The sequence below is a fragment of the Syngnathoides biaculeatus genome, chromosome 7, assembly GCF_019802595.1.
Source record: "Syngnathoides biaculeatus isolate LvHL_M chromosome 7, ASM1980259v1, whole genome shotgun sequence".
NCBI classification, from domain to species: Eukaryota; Metazoa; Chordata; class Actinopteri; order Syngnathiformes; family Syngnathidae; genus Syngnathoides; species Syngnathoides biaculeatus.
Genome location: NC_084646.1, coordinates 19,587,027 through 19,596,920, shown reverse-complemented (window position 1 = coordinate 19,596,920; position 9,894 = coordinate 19,587,027). Strand labels below are relative to the sequence as shown.

The window sequence follows — 9,894 nt, the reverse complement described above, 5'->3', positions numbered from 1 at the left end:
CCCCCCCCACATTTTCGGTTCTGTTTCCACAAGTAAAAACATGCAACTGGCCACAGCAATGCGATTCGAACCAGTGTGCCAAACATTGTGGAAGAGAAAAATAACGTATATCGTGTACTGTACTTGTTGGCAAGATGAGGCCTCTGTGGTACAAAACTCAGGCTCAGATTAACAAGAAGTGGTCTTGCTATTGATCCAGCAGCATATGGAGCGGGATAATGGCTGGCTCATTTATGTACGACATTTTAAAAATTCATTTGAGTGATTTTTTGTAATGTAATTTATTTTGCAAAAACAAAAAAAATGGCATGTGTAAAGTGTCCTATTGTTCTTAATCTTTGCACTATTTGGACAAAAGCATATCGCAGGCATGTTATTGAGACAAGGGGAAGTGATTTTGCATTGTGAAAAATGCATTAGTTGTTGAATATCTAGGAAGGATTAGGCTCACTGAAAAAAGCTTTTATGAGTATAAAGTCATATTTCCATGGGAAAAATTGTGTAATGTTGCCTCAGAAATGCGGCAGGATTAAAAGTTTTGCTATTGCCAAAAAATTGGCTGAATGATAAAGTTAATTTTGTATTTATTAGTGTATTTAGTTTTATATTTGCAAAATTGGGCAGTATGTGGATTTGATTGTAAAGTATCACATTTAATTTTCAAGCTCCGTGCTTTGAAATTGCAGGCGTCACACTGCTTTATATGCTCAAGTTTTTCTTCATAAACTGCCACAAATGATTAATATCAGGCTGTGCCACAAATGTTATAAAAATGCCTTGTACTGCTGTCTTTGGTTTGCATCTAACAGTCTGCAGCACAGCACTGATCGGTGGCTAACCAGCTTGGCACATCGCTTGACATTCTGAGCGCCGTAGTATGTGTTCATGTCTTTATAAAAGACACATGTTGTTAGTCATAGCCATGAAGTATTTCTAAAGCAGGGATGGACATTGACAGACCGTTTAAGATAAGATTTCACCACAATGGCTACAGAAAAGAGCATTATGATTGAAAACAAATCATTCTATCTTTTCAGTCTTCATTCTTTGTTTGTAGTGGCAACCAGGTACGAGGTGTGTGTTTCTTTCGGCTTGTCCCTTTCGGGGTCGCCACAGCGTGTCATCTCAGATGAACGCATATATATGGTCTGGACATTGACAGACCGTTTAAGATAAGATTTCACCACAATGGCTACAGAAAAGAGCATTATGATTCAAAACAAATCATTCTATCTTTTCAGTCTTCATTCTTTGTTTGTAGTGGCAACCAGGTACGAGGTGTGTGAACACATATATATGTTTGGCACAATTTTTATGCCGGATGCCCTTCCTGACGCAACCCTTCTCAGGGAGTGGAGGCCCCAGTGGGATACGAACCCACAACCTCTGGTTTACCAAACCAGTGCTCTAACCACTGAGCTACGGGGCCTCCGGCAACCAGGTACGAGGTGTGTCAGCAAAATTCCAGGATTCTACAGGTATTTTAAACAATAACTACAAAGTAGGAGTTTTCACAGTATATGTATAACTGTGCCCTGAGCTTTCTTCTATCTTTTAACATTTTTTCCCACATTGTTTTACAAACTCATCCTCTGTGTCAGATTGTCAAGGTGTCAAGCAATTGACCCCTCCGTACAGGGCACTTAACCACGCCTCCTGAAGTGATATCACGCCACGTGCGCTGACGTAAGACAAACAGTAAAAATGGCAAATACAATACAATACATTCTGAACTGAGACAGACTCCATGCTTCTGATTTCATTCAAATCAACGATTTATTATAGATTCTAAATACAATACATTCTTAACTGAGAGAGACGCCTTGCTTCTGATTTCATTCAATCGTTCACACGTAGCGGTGTTATGCTAGCGGAGAACGTCTCATTCATTTATACGAGACGTGTATTAAAAATCAAATTTAGGGCTTATCTTCGTGCAAACACAGTCTAGTTAAGCTTCGGCCGCGAGCCAGCAAGAAATCAATACGTTTGTGCAGTCCGATCATCGCTAAATATCGCTCAACAAAGAATAAGTGTGTCAATCGTTCACACGCAGTGTTATGCTAGCGAAGAACTTCGAATTCATTTATACGAGACATATATTGAAAATCAAATATAGGGCATACCTTCGTGCAAACATATGTGTTCCGGTTGATATTAGATGGATTTAGTTGATGATGCGGTCTTCCACAAAGTTTGATCCATCGAAGGCATTTTTTGTACTGGGTCTTCGGTTTTGGAAAGGGTACGAATCGAACTCCACCAACTAGCCTTTCAGGACACCTGTCGTCACTATTACAAAGTCCATGACTACACCTCTTAACCATATTTTTTGTTAAATAACCCAAATACGCGATAAAACGCTAACTAAACCTATCTTGGACCATGCAATGTTGTCTGAGAAAATGGCAGGAGCAAAAACGGGCTTTGGTTTATGCAGATCTCTGGCCTCTGATTGGTCAGTGACGGGGATTGCGCAATATCCACGGAGGGGTCAATTAGTAGAGTGAGTGATGATGACACCAATGAGACCAGATTTAGCAAAGGCAGTCATTACCAGTGATGAGTCATGGTGGCTTTTGGACGACAACCCGTAGGATGGTAGACCAGACGCCAGACCCTCAAGTAGAAGAGTCCAGCGTCACCATGATTGAAAAAAGCAAGACAGTGAAAGTCCCAAGTTGAAGCCATATTGATTGCATTCTTCAATGTGAGGGGCACCATCCTTGCTGAGTTTTTGCCACACAGCCAGACAATCAAGCAGCAGATCTTCAAAGTTGTCCTGTGTCACTTGCATCATTGAGTGTTTGAAAAGGTAAGAATTGCTGGTGGAAGTTGTGGGTGGTGTTGGTGGTGGGCGCTCATGCCACGGGGTGCCGGAGGCCCGATAACAATTTAACTGGGCAGTGGTGGTGTAGTGATACTTTGATACAGGCACCGTGGGTTCAGTTCCCACTAGGTGAAAGTGAGTGCGAATTGTTGTCTGTTTCCATATGTGGCCAGCGACTGCCTGGAGACCAGTTCACGGTGTAGTCCACCTTTCGTCCAAAGTCAGCTGGGATAGGCTCCAAAGACCTATATCCCGAACCAGGGTAAATGGTGTTGAAAATGTATTGCTGGATAATTCAATATAAGCCTTTTACTTTAATGTTAAATAGTTTTCATCTTGGAGGTGGTCCTTTCGTCCTCACCTTTGAGCAAAACATAACAAACCCACTAAGAATGTGCCCAACACAGTCGAGACTTTTTCTTGGTGTGTGGTTTAATAGCAGTAGTATGAAAAGTCCCATCCAACAATGGGTGATCTATTCAGAGCACAATAATTAATGTGCAGTCGTTGAATTGCTCTCTGGAAAAAGTTCCCACCAGTGCTGAGATAATTATTCCAATACATGAATTCTTACAGACACAAAAATCCCATCTTTATTCGGAGTTGTTTTGTAGCCAGGCAAATATTTTCCTCATCTCATCTAACACTCTATAAACGAATCACAATAGACAACTATTTTTTTTCCTGGACGGTGGGTGATGGTGGGTGGTGGTGGTGGTGGTGGGGGGGCATTTTATGATGAGTACAATGGAATGTTGCCTTTCCTGACCTGCCCTTTTCTGATTGATATGTCGTCTTGCTTTCATGTTATGCATTTGACTGTCTTTCCATCAGTGTTTATTTCTGCACAGACTTGAAACCTAATTTAACTGTTGGCGCCTTAAAACTATTCTGGCATGAGGTGGCTATTTTAACATTTAGCTGCCTCCTCCACCCCATTTTTGCTTTTTGCTCCACTGCTGGTAAATGTTTAAATCTGTACCCGTTTTGTTTGAAAGGACCGTGTCACCACACATGGCTAGTTAGCAGATGCCTTCAAGATAAGGACACACCTTTTAATTTTCATTTCCCAGCAAACCAAACCCTGGTTTTAAATACTTAGCCCAGTGGGTAGTGAGAGAATACAGCCTTGTATCACGGAAAGTAGCACACCATCATAATAATTCTAGTGTCCCTTTATTTAAAACATGTTGGAGTTACCTTTCGATTGTAGTTGAGTCAACTCTACCATGCAATAAAACAAGGTTTCGAAAACCTAACTCGGGTCTTGAGGGCAAAGACTCATCTTACTTGTGACTTATAAGGCAATGCATTGGTCCCGAGTCTGGAATGCAATTATTTTTCAATCTTTATCAACCTATATTCAATTCAATACATCACAAAGACAAGATAATGTCTTAATTAATTTAATGTTCAAACCGATGAATGTGAATTGTTTTTCCAAACATTTTTTCCATTTTGAATTTGTTCAGCTCAGACAGACACAACAAACTTGTCACTCTAAGTGTAATGAATGTGTATAAAAGGGATGCCCTTCCTGACGCAACCCTTCTCAGGGAGTGGAGGCCCCAGTGGGATATGAACCCACAACCCCTGGTTTACCAAACCAGTGATCTAACCACTGAGCTACGGGGCCTCGTTGTCCATAATAACATCAAAAGATTAAAAAAAAATCAGGAGATGTCTCTGCACATACAGTAATCAACAATGCCGAAAACCCAAACTGAATGCCAGGTGCCACTGCATTAACAACCGGCATCATAATGTATTACCCCAAATGCTCAAAAACACTTCAGAAAACCATTGTCATGTAACACATTTCTTTACTACATCTACAAATGCAAGTTAAAACTCTACCATGCAAAGTGTAAGTCATACAACAACAACTTCCGCAAAGTCTGCTGGGTTCTTTGGGCCCACCCTCGTCTGAGATGGACTGACGCAAACTGGAAAAGTGTGCTGTGGTCTGAGGAGCCCACATTTCAAATTGTTTTTTAAATCATGGATGTCGTGTCCTATGAAATGTTTTCCAGGGACGTCCATGCTTATTTCAGAAAGACAATGCCAAGCCACATTCTCTGTGTTACAACAGTGTGGCCTCCGTGTAAACAAGGGTGAGTACTTTGAGTGATCTGCCAACGCTTCAATCCTGTCTCCCATTGCGTGGTGCATTATGAAGTCCAAAATATGACAACAGAGACCCTGGACGATTGAGCAACTGAAGTTGTACACTATATTGTAGTAAGCAAAAAATGGGAACGAATACCACATACAAAGCTTCAACAATTAGTGTCCTCCCTTCCCAAATGCTTGTTTTATTTTTTATAAGAAAAGGTGAGGTGGTAAAAAACAACCAAACAAAACAATCTGTCCTATCTTTTTTGGAACATGTTGCAGGCATTAAATTCAAAATTAATAAATATTTGCTAAAACTAATGTTTATCAGTTTAAGCATGAAACATATTGTCTTTGTGGAAGTGTTTTTCATTGTGTATAGGTTTAAAAAGATTTACAAATCAGTGACTTCTTACGTTTTACACAACATCCAACCTTCGGTGAAATTGGGTTTTGTACTTCCCCTTTATTACGTGTTTTATAATGTACAGCTGTTCCTTGTGTGCCTTTAGTTAGGAATAATGTGCGTGCCGTCTGGCACCTCCTTTATTTTATTACCATTCATCAGGTATTAGTTTTGTTCCATGTACTGTGTGTGTGAGTGAATGTTCTGCCACATTTAGTTACCTGCCTCATTTTGCTTATTGCTTCTGCAAATTCCAGACTAGTGTCCACGATTGCATTTTTCCTCATTTATTTTTTCTTTTTATTTATCTATCAATTGATGTATTTTTGTCCATCTAAACTAAGGAACTCATTTTATGTAACTTTAAACTATGGATGCGTATTTAAAGAATTTGTTCATTTTGATGCCGTTCTGTGTTTTATCTATAGTATGCTCTATTGCGAAGTATTGTGTATAGTTAAACTATTGCACTTTAGTAGTGGTTAAGTGATATTTCTGAAATTCGGCATCTGCTGAAAGTAACTTTCAAAATAACTTAAATCTAACTTTGCTACTTTTGAAATCGAGTGATCAGTAAAGCAACTAAGTTTCTTTTTCAAGGTAAAAATGACAACACTGTTTATAATTCTCTGGATTAAGCACAGCCAGGCAGCCATTATCCCCAAATCATGATTACAAGTGTTGTGTTCCAGTTAAAAGGCCAGCTGTAAATGAAGCCCAGTCAATCCAGCGAGATGGATGACACCAGTTATTCAGCCACTCAGGGCTTCCCTTTGTCTCCATCATTAACAAAGCCAGATTTCACATGTGACCATTGTTGTTACGCATCCAAATTGTCATCTCTACATCACTTGCCATCTCCCACCACTCACTCATCCATAAGGTCATAACTCAAAGAGTGTCATTATTTTGAGTGCAACATTAATGGAATCTGTATTATGACACATTGCCCTCGCTCTGCAAGTAATTGATGTCACAGGTATTGAGCGTAATTGAGTTGTGGAGGAAACTGGATTGGCTTGTAATAGGATAAAGCTGAGCTTTAAGGTTTTGACAATGTTCCATTGAGCACATCTTGATTTAAAAAATATATATACCGTAAATATTTAGCAGGGGGAGGCACGGTGGAGAATCTGGAAAGCGTTGGCCTCACAGTTCTCAGGGCCTGGGGTTCAATCCCCCTGTCCTGCCTGTGTGGAGTTTGCATGTTCTCTCCATGCCTGCGAGAGTTTTCGCCAGGCATTCCGGTTTCCTCCAACATCCTCAAAACATGCAACATTAATTGGAGAATCTAAATTGCCCCCAGGTGTGATTGTGAGTGCGGCTGTTTGTCTCGATGTGCCCTGTGATTGGCCGGCAACCACTCCAGGGTGTACCATACCTCCTGCCAGTTGATAGCTAGGATCGGCTGTGACACTCCTACAATCCTTGTGAGGATAAGCGGCTAAGAAGATGGATGGATGGGTCATTAGTAGAACTGTTCATCATCATTCACAACCAACTGAACTAACAAACAGATGGAAAAATAAACACAAGTGAGCTCCACGATCGATTGTATTGTACTTTTTTTTTCTTTTTTTTTTTTTTTTTTTTTAGTTTTGGCAACATTCTAGCCTTGGCAGGGGTCTTTGTTTTTTTGAGGGCTGTTGTAGTTATCGTCATGGTAAAATAACTAAAACAACAAATGTAATGTAATGATTGCGCCAATTTTGCCACATTCATCTTGTACCGACCAAATACAACATGACTATTTGCTCAAATGTGATTTGATAATTGCTGAAACCTAATACAAAAGCAACTGTGGCGAGATAATGATGCTCAATTTTGATTGACTTTGTCGGAGACGTAATAACAGAACAATGAGTTCATTGCAGTACTTGTAATTTGCAGTGGTTACAATTTTTCACTCTTTGTTATATTGCAACCATTTACTAAAATCATTTAAGTTCACATATTCCCCTCAATGTACACATAATCACCCGATATTGAGAGAAAATAATGAACTGAAATATTTAAAAGATTATATAAAAAAGGAAAAACCTAAAATGTACTGTACAATATGAATTCCATGAAATAAAAACTGCTGATTATACAGAAATGGAAACCAACTGGTCACTCTTTTTAATTAAATTATTTTATTTATAATTTCTCTTTAATTAAGGAAAAACAAAAATTTGCACCTCATTAAGTCTTTAATTAGAAAAACTTCCCTTAAAGAGAAGTTTTTTTTTTCAAGCCTTAAATTAATATCTCTCTGCCATCGTCAATCAAAATTGGGTATGTATATGTATTGCATGTATGCCATCACTGGCATCAGGCCAAAACCTTTTCTATGTAAATGTGGTCGCTTTCATATTTTTTCACAAATCAATTCCCATGTAGGTATATATATATATTATATATATATATATATATATATATATATATATTTTTTTTTTTTTTAAATGCAATATTTATAGTCCTATCTTAAGTATTGAATAACAATTGATCTATTTGGTGATGCAATGTTACTGGCTCAACAAACGTCTTTTGTTCTGGTTTCCTGAAAAGTGATGGGGTTGGAGATAAAAGGTTTCCTGTCTGGTGCCAGTAATATGGAATTAAACGGAATTTTAGATATCGTCTTCTGCTACTGGTCATAATGTTGTGAGTCATCAGTGTCTGCATCATGCCTCCCATAATAAAGTTCATAATCATTTTAGCTTACTCAGCATGGTTAAATACTGTAGACATTTTACAATCTTATTCATTTTACAGTCCATTTACTTAACTAGTTCAACGTAAGCCCCTATTTAATATACGTATCCCTATCACAATGCATACTTAAAATGATGATCTGCCCAGGATTCCTTAGAAAAACATCTAAAAGAGATGGTGTTGCTTCGTCGACGTGGGAGGCATTGTGTTCCAGGCGAAGCTCCAGCCAGTGGACTGGTGCCCTTGTAATTACCGGACTGCCAAAACAGCGACATAGAGGGGAGCACAGGCAAAACAAGGAGGTGTGTGTGAGAGAGAGAGAGAGAGAGACCGAGAGAGAGCTAAGAAAGTCTGGATGTCTCAGATGAAGGTACAGTGGAGTGCTGTGATGTTTCATTTCATATGTGACGTCACACATTTGGGCTCACAAATTCACACAACACAGGCAGCCCAGCTCTCTATTTCGAGTGACAACTATTACAAAGCAGCTCTTGCTTCTCAACAGGCAGCTATTACACAGATATGAGTTATTTTCAAATGAATGTGAACCTATGATAAGAGTAAAGAATATTTTTCTTGTTATTTTAAGATGTCACTATATCTGATTATTGTTACATTATAATGACTACTATTTTTCACCCCCCATCGCTTGTTAGAGTAGTTGACTCTACATGAATTACATATTTGATTTTCCCAAAACTATGGAAGGGTGGTGCTGAACAAGAACTTTCAAGGGGACATATAGAAAATAATAGCGTTTGGGAAAATGCATGCATGAAATGGCATCTTGAAGGATGATCCAACATTTTTGAGATGTGGCCTGACTTCAGAAGCACTAGAATGTCAAAGTGTAGGGGTATGTGTTTTGGTGATGTTTGCTGCATGCTCCACATGCACAGATATGCTACACTAATTGACATTCAATTTTGGTGCTTGATGATGAAGTGTTGCCTTCATGAGTAAAAATACAGTACTATAGATCATCAAATAGGCACTTGCTTTTATCTTGACAATTTGAATTAGTTGTAACTGCTCTTGTCATCCTACCACCAGCTTTGGACCTGCCCATCATTGTAACGAAAGTAGGCTTATAGGACGACTCTCACCAAAATTCATATGTACAATAAACCCTCCAATGTGAAGTAATGTTATTATTATATATATTTCGGACATTAATTGAAAAATGAAAATGAACATTTTTTAAATCCAAGCGAAATCTGGATATGTGCCAGCTTTGACAGCCAAACCCGCAAGAGACATGCCCTGACGTCACCAGTGCTTAGCATTACAGACCATTTGTTCTAGCTAAGCCAAGATCCTGATGGGTTCTGCACCAAACTGCAACAAAACTGAGAAAACGCACCCAAATTTCTCATTCGTTAACCCCCCGTGGGGTCAACCTGACTGGATAAAGCTGTGGCTGTCAGAGTTGAGGCTCGTTCACCAGCCGGGGAAATTTGCATGCATCTAATTGTTCCTGGTTATTAGCCGCTTAGTTATTGCATCTCGTGCTAGTACTGTATAAGCAACAGCATACTTTATGAGGTGGCACGGTGGTGCAGCTGATCAATCGCGGACTTCCGTGTGTGGAGTTTGCATGTTCTCCCCGTGTCAGTGTGTGTGTGTAACCTGCCTCCTGCCTGTTGGCAGCTGGGCTAGGCTCCAGCACCTCTGCGACCATCGTGCGGCTAAGAAAATGGATGTATGGATATATACGTATAATCATTTTAGGGAAGTCCCTTTTTTTGCAGTTTACATTCCATATATAAATAAACCATTGGATAGTCCTACGCCGTACTCAGAAAATAAGATCGCATTTTTGATAAACTTTGGACATAGCCCATAG

The 9,894-nt window shown here is 39.3% G+C and overlaps 1 non-coding gene across 1 annotated transcript; it reads right to left on the bottom strand.

The window, feature by feature from the left end:
* Positions 1-1,356: 1,356 nt before the first annotated feature.
* On the bottom strand, positions 1,357-1,429 carry trnat-ggu (transfer RNA threonine (anticodon GGU)). The gene has a single exon. It is a non-coding gene; the product is annotated as a tRNA-Thr (tRNA).
* Positions 1,430-9,894: the final 8,465 nt, after the last annotated feature.